Genomic DNA, 12,774 nt, shown 5'->3' with positions numbered 1-12,774 from the left:
AATGTCAATGGCCATTCTAAGCTGAATGTGCCTGCTCTCGTCAGATCGCAGAACTTACACAGCTTAAGGCCTTGCTAGTACCAGTGTGGGAGACTGTCTGGGAATCCGTGGTGCTGTTGACTTTTTATTATGTCGTTTAGATTTTGTTTCACAATAGATTAAAAAGGACTATGGATTAAAGCATTTAATGGCAAAGGCCATCCTGAGCTGAATGTGCCTGCTCTCGTCAGATCGCAGAAGTTACACAGCTTAAGGCCTCGCTAATACAAGTGTGGGAGACTGTCTGGGAATCCGTGGTGCATTTGCCTTTTTATTATGTCGTTTAGATTTGTTTCACAATCGATTAAAATGGACTATGGATTAAAGCATTTATTGTCAATGGCCATTCCAAGCTGAATGTGCCTCCTCTCGTCAGGTTGCAGAAGTTACACAGCTTAAGGCCTCGCTAGTACCAGTGTGGGAGACTGTCTGGGAATCCGTGGTGCGGTTGACTTTTTATTATGTCGTTTAGAATCTGTTTCACAATTGATTAAAAATAATAATAGACTAAAGCTTTAAAAGTTAATGGCGATTCTTAGCTGAAATGTGCCTTTTCTCATCAAATCGCAGATAAATAACACTTTAACACCTCGCTAGTACCAGTGTGGGAGACTGTCTGGAAATCCGTGGTGCGGTTGACTTTTTATTATGTCGTTTAGATTTTGTTTCACAATCGATTAAAAAGGACTATGGATTAAAGCATTTAATGTCTATGGCCATTCTAAGCTGAATGTGCCTGCTCTCGTCAGATCGCAGAAGTTACACAGCTTAAGGCCTCGCTAGTACCAGTGTGGGAGACTGTCTGGGAATCCGTGGTGCGGTTGACTTTTTATTATGTCGTTTCGATTTTGTTTCACAATAGATTAAAAAGGACTATGGATTAAAGCATTTAACGTCAAAGGCCATTCTGAGCTGAATGTGCCTGCTCTCGCCAGATCGCAGAAGTTACACAGCTTAAGGCCTAGCTAATACCAGTGTGGGAGACTGTCTGGGAATCCGTGGTGCAGTTGCCTTTTTATTATGTCGTTTAGATTTGTTTCACAATCGATTAAAATGGACTATGGATTAAAGCATTTATTGTCAATGGCCTTTCTAAGCTGAATGTGCCTCCTCTCGTCAGGTTGCAGAAGTTACACAGCTTAAGGCATCGCTAGTACCAGTGTGGGAGACTGTCTGGGAATCCGTGGTGCGGTTGACTTTTTATTATGTCGTTTAGAATTTGTTTGACAATTGATTAAAAATAATAATAGACTAAAGCTTTAAAAGTTAATGGCGATTCTTAGCTGAAATGTGCCTTTTCTCATCAAATCGCAGATGAATAACACTTTAACACCTCGCTAGTACGAGTGTGAGAGACTGTCTGGAAATCCGTGGTGCGGTTGACTTTTTATTATGTCGTTTAGATTTTGTTTCACAATCGATTAAAAAGGACTATGGATTAAAGCATTTAATGTCTATGGCCATTCTAAGCTGAATGTGCCTGCTCTCGTCAGATCGCAGAAGTTACACAGCTTAAGTCCTCGCTAGTACCAGTGTGGGAGACTGTCTGGGAATCCGTGGTGCGGTTGACTTTTTATTATGTCGTTTCGATTTTGTTTCACAATAGATTAAATAGGACTATGGATTAAACATTTAACGTCAATGGCCATTCTAAGCTGAATGTGCCTGCTCTCGTCAGATCGCAGAAGTTACACAGCTTAAGGCCTTGCTGTTATCTGTGTGGGAGACTATCTGGGAATCCGTGGTGCAGTTGACTTTTTATTATGTCGTTTAGAATTTGTTTCACAATCGATTAAAAATAATAATAGATGTCTAAGTGCACGGGAGAACAAACAGGGAACACGCAAGGGAAGGGGCAGTAGCCCACGGAACGCCGCGAGGAAACGGAGCAGTGAAGAGTTGTCAGGACCAGTTGTCAGGACCAGGATGATGTGGAGTATACCCAAGTGAGCACGGAGGAGGAAGCAAGCCGGAGGCAAAGCAAAGCGGGTTAAGCAGAACAGCAGCAAGGCAGAAGCACGGCAGAAGCAGGCTGGAGCAAGCAGCAGTGGGGCCAGGAATCCAAAAGAATTACAAGCACTGAGGAGGAGAACACAGCAGGTAATAAAGGACAGGGGGCGGAGCTAACTCCGACTGACCAGGCCGCTATAGGCTCTCCCACTCCTGAGCCTGCCACCCTGGTTGGTGGGAGATGGTGTCAGTCGAACAGGTCTGGCCTCAGGTGTGGATTGATTAATCCCAGGAGTATACCTAGACGTAGTACCTGGCAGATCCCTAACAATATTATCTGCCCAAACAGCAGTTTATTACCACATATGGGGTATTTCCATACTCTGGAGAAGTTGTTTTACAAATCTTGGGGGCTTATTCTTCTTTATTCCTTGTGGAAATTCGTTTTTTTTCAGCGAAAATGACATCTTATTGGAAAAAAAATAGTTTTTTATTTTCACGTCCAAATTCTAACAAAATCTATGAAGCACCTTTGGGGTAAAAATGCTAGATGAATTTCTCAAGGCGTGTAGTTTCCCAAATGAAGTCACTTTTGGGAAGTTTCCATTGTACTGTTACCTTAAGGGCCTTTGCAAATGCGACATGGCACCAAGAAACCAATCCAGCAAAATCTGCACTCCAAAAGCCAAATGGCGCTTCTTCCCTTCTGAGCCCTGCCATGTGCCCAAACTGCAGTTTATGACGACATATGGGGTATTTCCATACTCTGGAGAAGTTGCTTTACAAATGTTGGTGGCTTTTTCTTCTTTATTCCTTGTGGAAATTGATTTTCTTTTTAGCTAAATAACATCTTATTGGAAAATAATATGCATTTTTTATTTTGAAATACAAATTCTAATAAAATCTGTGGGGTCAAAATTAGATATGAGCGAACTTATCAAAAGTTCGGTTCGGCTAGTTCGCCGAATTTCACAAAAAAGTTTGATTCGGACCGAACTAGTTCGGACCAAACCTGTCACTTCCGTGCGCCAAGCATGCTACTGTCCAGGGTGCTGATAGAGTTAATGGGCTGCACTAACTCTTTCAGCAACCTTGACAGTACACGCTCGGCGCGCGGAAAATACAATTTTAATGTAATAAAAATATAAAAATAATACGTTCGTACTTACTTTCCTCCTGTCCGGCCTCCAGCGATGACGTTTTATCCCTTTCGCCGCTGCACAGGCTGTAGTGGCGGTCACGCACGTCAGGATGATGCTTCATCCCACGTGACCGCCTCTGCAGCCAATCACAGGCTGCAGCGGCGACATGGATGAAACGTCATCGCTGGAGGCCGGACAGGAGGAAAGTAAGTATGAACGTATTTTTTTTTTTTGGGCATCTATGTATGTATGTTGGCATGTATGTATGTATGCAGTATGTATGTATGTATGTTGTCATGTATGCATGTATGTATATATGTGCATGTATGTTTGGATGTATGTTGGCATGTATGTATATATGTGCATGTTTGTAAGTATATTTGCATGTATATACAGTGAAGGAAATAAGTATTTGATCCCTTGCTGATTTTGTAAATTTGCCCACTGTCAAAGACATGAACAGTCTAGAATTTTTAGTCTGTATTGGTTCAGAGCGCACAAGATAGAAGGAGGTGCACGGATAGGGTCCCAACCCAACTGTATATGTAGAAATATCCGGCACACAAACAAATGTGGTTCAATTTTCCGATTTTATTAAATTTGATGCCATGGGCAATGTGCGTGCAACGTTTCGGTTCAACGACCTTCGTCAGGCACTAGATCCCACTTGGCGTATGATTCTTGAGTTATATCGCGCTGCAGTCAGTATGGCGGCTTGCTGCTTTGTTTTGGCGCTCAAAACAAAGCGGCAAGCCGCCATACTGACTGCAGCGCGATATAACTCAAGAATCATACGCCAAGTGGGATCTAGTGCCTGACGAAGGTCGTTGAACCGAAACGTTGCACGCACATTGCCCATGGCATCAAATTTAATAAAATCGGAAAATTGAACCACATTTGTTTGTGTGGCGGATATTTCTACATAGTCTAGAATTTTTAGGCTAGGTTAATTTTACCAGTGAGAGATAGATTATATAAAAAAAAAAAAAAGAAAATCACATTGTCAAAATTATATATATTTATTTTCATTGTGCACAGAGAAATAAGTATTTGATCCCTTTGGCAAACAAGACTTAATACTTGGTGGCAAAACCCTTGTTGGCAAGCACAACAGTCAGACGTTTTTTGTAGTTGATGATGAGGTTTGCACACAAGTTAGATGGAATTTTGGACCACTTCTCTTTGCAGATCATCTGTAAATCATTAAGATTTCGAGGCTGTCGCTTGGCAACTCGGATCTTCAGCTCCCTCCATAAGTTTTCGATGGGATTAAGGTCTGGAGACTGGCTAGGCCACTCCATGACCTTAATGTGCTTCTTTTTGAGCCACTCCTTTGTTGCCTTGGCTGTATGTTTCGGGTCATTGTCGTGCTGGAAGACCCAGCCACGAGCCATTTTTAATGTCCTGGTGGAGGGAAGGAGGTTGTCACTCAGGATTTGACGGTACATGGCTCTATCCATTCTCCCATTGATGCGGTGAAGTAGTCCAGTACCCTTAGCAGAGAAACACCCCCATAACATAATGTTTCCACCTCCATGCTTGACAGTGGGGACGGTGTTCTTTGGGTCATAGGCAGCATTTCTCTTCCTCCAAACACGGCGAGTTGAGTTAATGCCAAAGAGCTCAATTTTAGTCTCATCTGACCACAGCACCTTCTCCCAATCACTCTCAGAATCATCCAGATGTTCATTTGCAAACTTCAGACGGGCCTGTTCATGTGCCTTCTTGAGCAGGGGGACTTTGTGGGCACTGCAGGATTTTAATCCATTACGGCGTAATGTGTTACCAATGATTTTCTTGGTGACTGTGGTCCCAGCTGCCTTGAGATCATTAACAAGTTCCCCCCGTGTAGTTTTCGGCTGAGCTCTCACCTTCCTCAGGATCAAGGATACCCCACGAGGTGAGATTTTGCATGGAGCCCCAGATCGATGTCGATTGACAGTCATTTTGTATGTCTTCCATTCTCTTACTATTGCACCAACAGTTGTCTCCTTCTCACCCAGCGTCTTACTTATGGTTTTGTAGCCCATTCCAGCCTTGTGCAGGTCTATGATCTTGTCCCTGACATCCTTAGAAAGCTCTTTGGTCTTGCCCATGTTGTAGATGTTAGAGTCAGACTGATTAATTGAGTCTGTGGACAGGAGTCTTTTATACAGGTGACCATTTAAGACAGCTGTCTTTAATGCAGGCACCAAGTTGATTTGGAGCGTGTAACTGGTCTGGAGGAGGCTGAACTCTTAGTGGTTGGTAGGGGATCAAATACTTATTTCTCTGTGCACAATGCAAATAAATATATATCATTTTGACTATGTGATTTTTTTTATTTTTTTTAATATAATCTATCTCTCACTGGTAAAATTAACCTAGCCTAAAAATTCTAGAGTGTTCATGACTTTGACAGTGGGCAAACTTACAAAATCAACAAGGGATCAAATACTTATTTCCTTCACTGTATATGTATGTATGTATGTATGTTTGCATGTGTGTATGTTTGCATGTATGTATGTTTGCATGTATGTATGTTTGCATTCATGTATGTTTGCATGTATGTATGTTGTCATGTATGTATGTATATATGTGCATGTATGTTTGCATGTATGTTGGCATGTATGTATATATGTGCATGTGTGTATGTATATTTGCATGTATATATTTGCATGTATGTATATATGTTTGCATGTATGTATGTTTGCATGAATGTATGTTTGTATGTATGTTTGCATGTATGTATGTTTGCATATAGTTACATAGTTACATAGTTACATAGTTTGTACGGTTGAAAAAAGACACATGTCCATCAAGTTCAACCAAGGGATGGGAAAGGGGAAGTGGGATGGGAAAGGGGAAGTAAAAAATTTCTACACATAGCAGTTAATATTTTTTTGTTCTAGGAAATTATCTAAGCCTTTTTTAAAGCCATCTACTGTTCCTGCTGCGACCAGCTCCTGCGGTAGGCTATTCCATAGATTCACAGTTCTCACAGTAAAGAAGGCTTGTCGCCTCTGCAGGTTGAACCTTTTTTTCTCCAGACGGAGGGAGTGCCCCCTTGTTTTTTAAAGGGGTGTTTTACATGGAACAGGATTTCACCATATTTTTTGTATGCGCCATTCATATATTTATATAAGTTAATCATGTCCCCCTTAGTCGTCTTTTCTCAAGGCTAAATAGGTTTAGTTCTTTTAATCTTTCCTCATAACTTAGATTCTCCATGCCCCTTATTAGCTTCGTTGCTCTTCTTTGTATTTTTTCGAACTCCAGGGCATCCTTTCTATGAACTGGAGCCCAGAACTGGACTGCATATTCTAGATGAGGCCTCACTAATGCTTTGTAAAGTGGTAATATTACATCCCTGTCCCGCGAGTCCATGCCTCTTTTGATACACGACAATATTTTGCTGGCCTTTGAAGCAGCTGATTGACACTGCATGCTGAAATTTAGTTTATGATTTACAAGTACACCCAGATCCTTCTCAACAATTGACTCCCCCAGTGTAGCTCCCCCTAGGACATATGATGCTTGCAGGTTTTTCGTACCCGGATGCATAACTTTACATTTATCTACATTAAACTTCATTTGCCAAGTGGACGCCCAAACACTTAGTTTGTTTAAATCTGCCTGCAATTCACAAACTTCTTCCATAGTCTGAACTATATTGCAAAGCTTGGTGTCATCTGCAAAAATAGAAATAGTGCTATTAATCCCATCCTCTACATCATTAATAAATAAGTTGAATAATAGTGGTCCCAGCACTGAACCCTGGGGTACACACTTATAACTGGGGACCATTCAGAGTAGGAATCATTGACCACAACTCTCTGGATACGGTCCTTGAGCCAATTCTCAATCCAATTACAAACTATACTTTCTAAACCTATAGTCCTTAATTTACCCATTAGATGTCTATGAGGGACAGTGTAAAATGCCTTTGCAAAGTCCAAAAACACTATATCCACAGCGGCCCCTCTGTCTAGGCTTCCGCTTACCTCTTCATAAAAACAAATCAGGTTGGTTTGACAGCTTCTGTCCTTTGTAAAACCATGCTGGCTGTCACTTATAATACTATTTATTGTCACATAATTCTGTATATAGTCCCTCAATAGCCCCTCAAACATTTTCCCCACAATTGATGTTAAGCTTACTGGTCTATAATTACCCGGCGAAGACCTAGAGCCCTTTTTGAAAATAGGCACCACATTTGCCCTGCGCCAGTCCCTTGGCACTATACCACTCATGAGAGACTCTCTAAATATTATGAAGAGGGGGACAGAAATAACTGAACTAAGCTCTTTAAGAACTCTAGGGTGTAACCCATCTGGTCCCGGGGCCTTGTGTACATTTATTTTATTTCATTTAGCTTGGACCATATCTACATTCATCCAATTCAGTATATCAACTGATATATTAACAGCACCGGCAGCGGCTACATCAGCTGCTCCTTCTTCTGTTGTATATACAGAGCGGAAGAACCCATTTAGTAACTCTGCCTTCTCTTAATCCCCTGTGACCAACTCCCCATTACCACTATCTAAGGGTCCTACATGTTCAGACCTGGGCTTTTTTTCATTTATATGCTTGAAGAATTTTTTAGGATTTGTTTTACTGTCCTTGGCCACCTGCCTTTCATTTTGTATTTTTGCTGATTTTATTATCTTTTTACAGATTTTATTAAGCTCTTTATATTTTACAAAGGCTGCAGATGTACCCTCAGATTTGTATTTTTTAAATGCCCTTTTTTTGTCATGTATTGCCCTTTTTACAGAAGGTGTAAGCCATGTGGGGTTTAATTTTAGTCGTTTATACTTGTTACCTGTTGGAATACATTTTGCACTATAATAACTCAAAGTAGATTTGAAAATCTCCCATTTATCATTTGTCCCATTATTTGACATTAGTTCTTCCCAGTCTATATCCTGAATTGCAGCCCTCATCCTGGGGAAATTGGCTTTCTTAAAATTAAATGTTTTTGCCCTCCCAGCCTTTGTTTGTTTTTTACAGTATAGGTAAAATATAACTATATTATGATCACTGTTACCAAGGTTTTCACGAACATTGACATTCACAACAAGCTCTGCATTATTAGAAATGACCAGATCCAACAGAGCTTCACCTCTAGTCGGGTCTTCCACAAACTGGCACATAAAATTTTCCTGCAACAGGTTGAGGAAATGTCTCCCCTTTGCAGTTGAAGCCGAACCATGACACCAATTAATATCCCGATAATTAAAATCTCCCATTATCACAACAGTACCTGCCTGTGCAGCCCGCTCCATTTGTTTATATATTTGACCTTCTATCTCTTCAGTTATATTGGGGGGTCTATAGATTACACCAAAAGTAATTTTTTCAGTGTTTACTTCCCTTTGTAATTCCACCCACAAGGTTTCAACCTCCTCACAGTCTTCACCCTCTAATGTCTCATTTACACTCACCTTCATATCGCTTCTCACATACAGACATACACCACCACCTTTCCTATTTGCCCTGTCTTTCCGAAACAGTGTAAAACCCTGTCGATTTACAGCCCAGTCATGTGAAGAGTCCAGCCATGTTTCAGCAACACCAACTATATCTATATCTTCTTCCAGTATTAAGGCCTCCAGCTCCCCCATTTTGCTTGCTAGACTTCTGGCATTTGTGAACATACACTTTAAAGAGGCTCTGTCACCAGATTTTGCAACCCCTATCTGCTATTGCAGCAGATAGGCGCTGCAATGTAGATTACAGTAACGTTTTTATTTTTAAAAAACGAGCATTTTTGGCCAAGTTATGACCATTTTTGTAGTTATGCAAATGAGGCTTGCAAAAGTCCAAGTGGGTGTGTTTAAAAGTAAAAGTCCAAGTGGGCGTGTATTATGTGCGTACATCGGGCCGTTTTTAATACTTTTACTAGCTGGGCGTTCTTATGAGAAGTATCATCCACTTCTCTTCAGAACGCCCAGCTTCTGGCAGTGCAGACACAGCGTGTTCTCGAGAGATCACGCTGTGACGTCACTTCCCCAGGTCCTGCATCGTGTCAGACAAGCGAGGACACATCGGCACCAGAGGCTACAGATGATTCTGCAGCAGCATCAGCAGGTAAGTAGCTAAATCGACTTACCTGCTAACGCTGATGCTGCTGCAGAATCAACTGAAGCCTCTGGTGCCGATGTGTCCTCGCTCGTCTGACACGATGCAGGACCTGTGAGTGACGTCACAGATCTGCACTGCCAGAAGCTGGGCGTTCTGAAGAGAAGTGGATGATACTTCTCATCAGAGCGCCCAGCTAGTAAAAGTATTAAAAACGCCCCGATGTACGCACATAATACACGCCCACTTGGACTTTTACTTTTAAACACACCCACTTGGACTTTTGCAAGCCTCATTTGCATAACTACAAAAATGGTCATAACTTGGCCAAAAATGCTCGTTTTTTAAAAATAAAAACGTTACTGTAATCTACATTGCAGCGCCTATCTGCTGCAATAGCAGATAGGGGTTGCAAAATCTGGTGACAGAGCCTCTTTAACTTGCCTTTAAATGTTTCACTTTCAGTATCAGAAATGTGATTATTTGACATTTGGGCCTTTTTATTTTCACTGCTGTTTTGTAACGAAAGGATCTCCTTATCTTGTTGCCTAGTCCTCTCCCCACCGTCTGTTTCTCCCCCCACCAATATAGTCTGACCCCTCTCTAACCTAACTACCCCTTTATTTCCTATATTGGCCTCCCTCCTCAGCCCTAGTTTAAATACTCCGCCACCCCAGCTAGAATTCTCTCCCCCAGCACAGCGGACCCCCTTCCATTTAGGTGCAAATCATCTGCAGAATACTGTTTGTACCCCAATGATGCATGAATGTATGTTTGCATGTATGTATGTATGTTTGCATGTATGTATGTATGTATGTATGTATGTTGTCATGTATGTATGTATGTATGTATATATGTGCATGTATGTTTGCATGTATGTTGGCATGTATGTATATATGTGCATGTTTGTATGTATATTTGCATGTATATATATGTATGTATGTATGTATGTTTGCGTGTGTGTATGTTTGCATGTATGTAGGTTTGCATGCATGTATGTATGTTTGCATTTATGTATGTTTGTATGTATGTTGTCATATATGTATGTATGTATGTATGTATGTTGTCATGTATGCATGTATGTATATATGTGCATGTATGTTTGCATGTATGTTGGCATGTATGTATATATGTGCATGTGTGTATGTATATTTGCATGTATATATTTGCATGTATGTATGTATGTTTGCATGTATGTATGTTTGCATGAATGTATGTTTGTATGTATGTTTGCATGTATGTATGTTTGCATGTATGTATGTATGTTGTCATGTATGTATGTATGTATGTATGTATGTTGTTATGTATGTATTTATGTATGTATGTATATATGTGCATGTATGTTGGCATGTATGTATATATGTGCATGTGTGTATGTATATTTGCATGTATATATTTGCATGTAAGTATGTATGCTTGCATGTGTGTATGTTTGCATGTATGTATGTTTGCATGTTTGTATGTATGTTTGCATGTATGTATGCATGTATGTATGTTTGCATGTATGTATGTTTGCATGTATGTATGTTTGCATGTATGTATGTATGTATGTTGTCATGTATGTATGTATGTATATATGTGCATGTATGTATGTTTGCATATTTTTATTTTTGCATGTATGTTTGCATGTATGTTTATATATATATGTGCATGTATGTAATTATGTTTGCATGTATTTATGGTTGCATGTATATTTGTGCATGCTTGTATATATGCATGTATGTATCTTTGTATGTTTGTTTGTATGTATGTTTTCATGTGTGTGTGTGTATGCATGTATGTATGTATGTATGATAGTTTGCATGTATGTATGTATATATGTGTGTATGTTTGCATGTATGTATATTTGCATGTATATATGTGCATGCTTGTATGTATGTATGTATGTTTGAATATATGCATGTATGTATGTATGTATGTTTGCATGTATGTTTGTTTGTATATATGTCTGTATGGCCATGTATGATACTGTCTGCTGGCGCCCTGTATCTAAGTCAACTTCGCGGCAGGCTTCTATACATGGTATAACCGTCAGTATCACACATTAAGCTGAATCTAAGCCTGACAGGTTTGGTGTTTGGACTACGTCGTTTTCGAAGACTACTTAGATGACGGTTTTTTTTTCTACAATAAAATGGTTAATGAGGGTTGTGTTGGGGGTGCTTTATTTCAATAAAATATTTTATCTATATCTTTGTCTTTTTCTTTTCAAATTTTATTACTACCACTTTAGTAATGGCCGCTGTCTGAGTCACAACATCCATTACTAAGGCGAGGCTTAGTGTTAGACGGTGCAGAGGCTAACACTAACCACCATTATTACCCCGGTACCCACCACCACCAGGGGTGCCGGGAAGAGCCAGGTACGATCCAGTACCCGACCATCTGTTGTGATGGTCTGGCTCTGAGGCGGCCGCAGGCTGGTATTATGAGTCTGGGAAGGGCCAAAAACAATGGACCTTCCCACCCTTGTAATGCTAGGCTGCTGCTTCTGTGTTGTATCTGGCTGGTTATAAAAGTGGGGGGTACCCCACGTCATTTTTTTAAATTTTTTTTTTTTTTTTTAAAGACATGGGGTTCCACCCAATTTATCATAACCAGCCACATACAACACAGTGTTATTAGCCTGGGAATGGACAAAACCAGTGGCCCTTCCCACCCATGTAATGCCAGACTGCTGCGGCCTTGTATATGGCTAGTTATTAAAAATGTGGGGGACCCGTCTATTGTTAAACTTGTTAAATTAAAAAAAAAAAACGAAGTGGGGCTCCCCCCCATTTTTATAACCGGCCCGATACAACACAGCAGCAGCAGCCTAGCATTACAAGGGTGGGAAGGACCACTGTTTTTGGCCCTTCCCAGCCTCATAATACCAGCCTACGGCCGCCCCAGTACCCGACCATCACAACAGATGGTCGGGTACTGGATCATACCAAGCTCTTCCCGGCACCCCTGGTGGTGGTGGGTACCGGGGTAATAATAGGTGGTTAGTGCTAGCCTCTGCACCGGCTAACACTAAGTACCGCCTTAATAATGGACGCTGTCAATCAGCCAACTGCCATTATCTAGGCACTAATAAAGTTTAAAAAAAACACAAAGACAATTCTTTTTTATTGAAATAAGAAATCCCCAACAAAACCCTCGTTAACCATTTTATTAAAATTTGACAAAACGTAGATCTACGCAGTAGTCCAACGAATCGAAGATGTAGTCCAATCGGTACATCAAAATCTGCAACAACATAAAAAAAAACAGTTATCAATGTGAGCAATACCAATACTTCTACTCACCTACACACATATATTCACGCACACACAAACAAGCAACCATACACAAACATACACATATATACACAAACACAACAAGATATACACGAACTCACACATATACAAACAAAAACACACATATCCAAACACACACATATACACGAACACACTCATATACACAAACACACACACATATACACAAACACATATACACAGTTATACACAAACACAACAAGATATACACAAACACACACACATATACACGAACTAACACATATACACAAACACATATACAAACAAAAACACACATA

The 12,774-nt window shown here is 40.4% G+C and overlaps 4 pseudogenes; all 4 read left to right on the top strand.

The window, feature by feature from the left end:
• The first annotated feature begins 3 nt into the window (after window positions 1-3).
• LOC142681089 (5S ribosomal RNA) lies at window positions 4-122 on the top strand (annotated as a pseudogene).
• A 67-nt stretch (window positions 123-189) lies between these two features.
• On the top strand, window positions 190-308 carry LOC142680245 (5S ribosomal RNA; annotated as a pseudogene).
• Window positions 309-747: 439 nt separating this feature from the next.
• On the top strand, window positions 748-866 carry LOC142681138 (5S ribosomal RNA; annotated as a pseudogene).
• A 625-nt stretch (window positions 867-1,491) lies between these two features.
• Window positions 1,492-1,610, top strand: LOC142681459 (5S ribosomal RNA; annotated as a pseudogene).
• The last annotated feature ends 11,164 nt before the right edge of the window (window positions 1,611-12,774 follow it).

This window comes from Rhinoderma darwinii, assembly GCF_050947455.1.
Source record: "Rhinoderma darwinii isolate aRhiDar2 chromosome 2 unlocalized genomic scaffold, aRhiDar2.hap1 SUPER_2_unloc_56, whole genome shotgun sequence".
Taxonomy (NCBI): Eukaryota; Metazoa; Chordata; class Amphibia; order Anura; family Rhinodermatidae; genus Rhinoderma; species Rhinoderma darwinii.
This window is presented reverse-complemented; position numbering and strand designations above follow the sequence as displayed.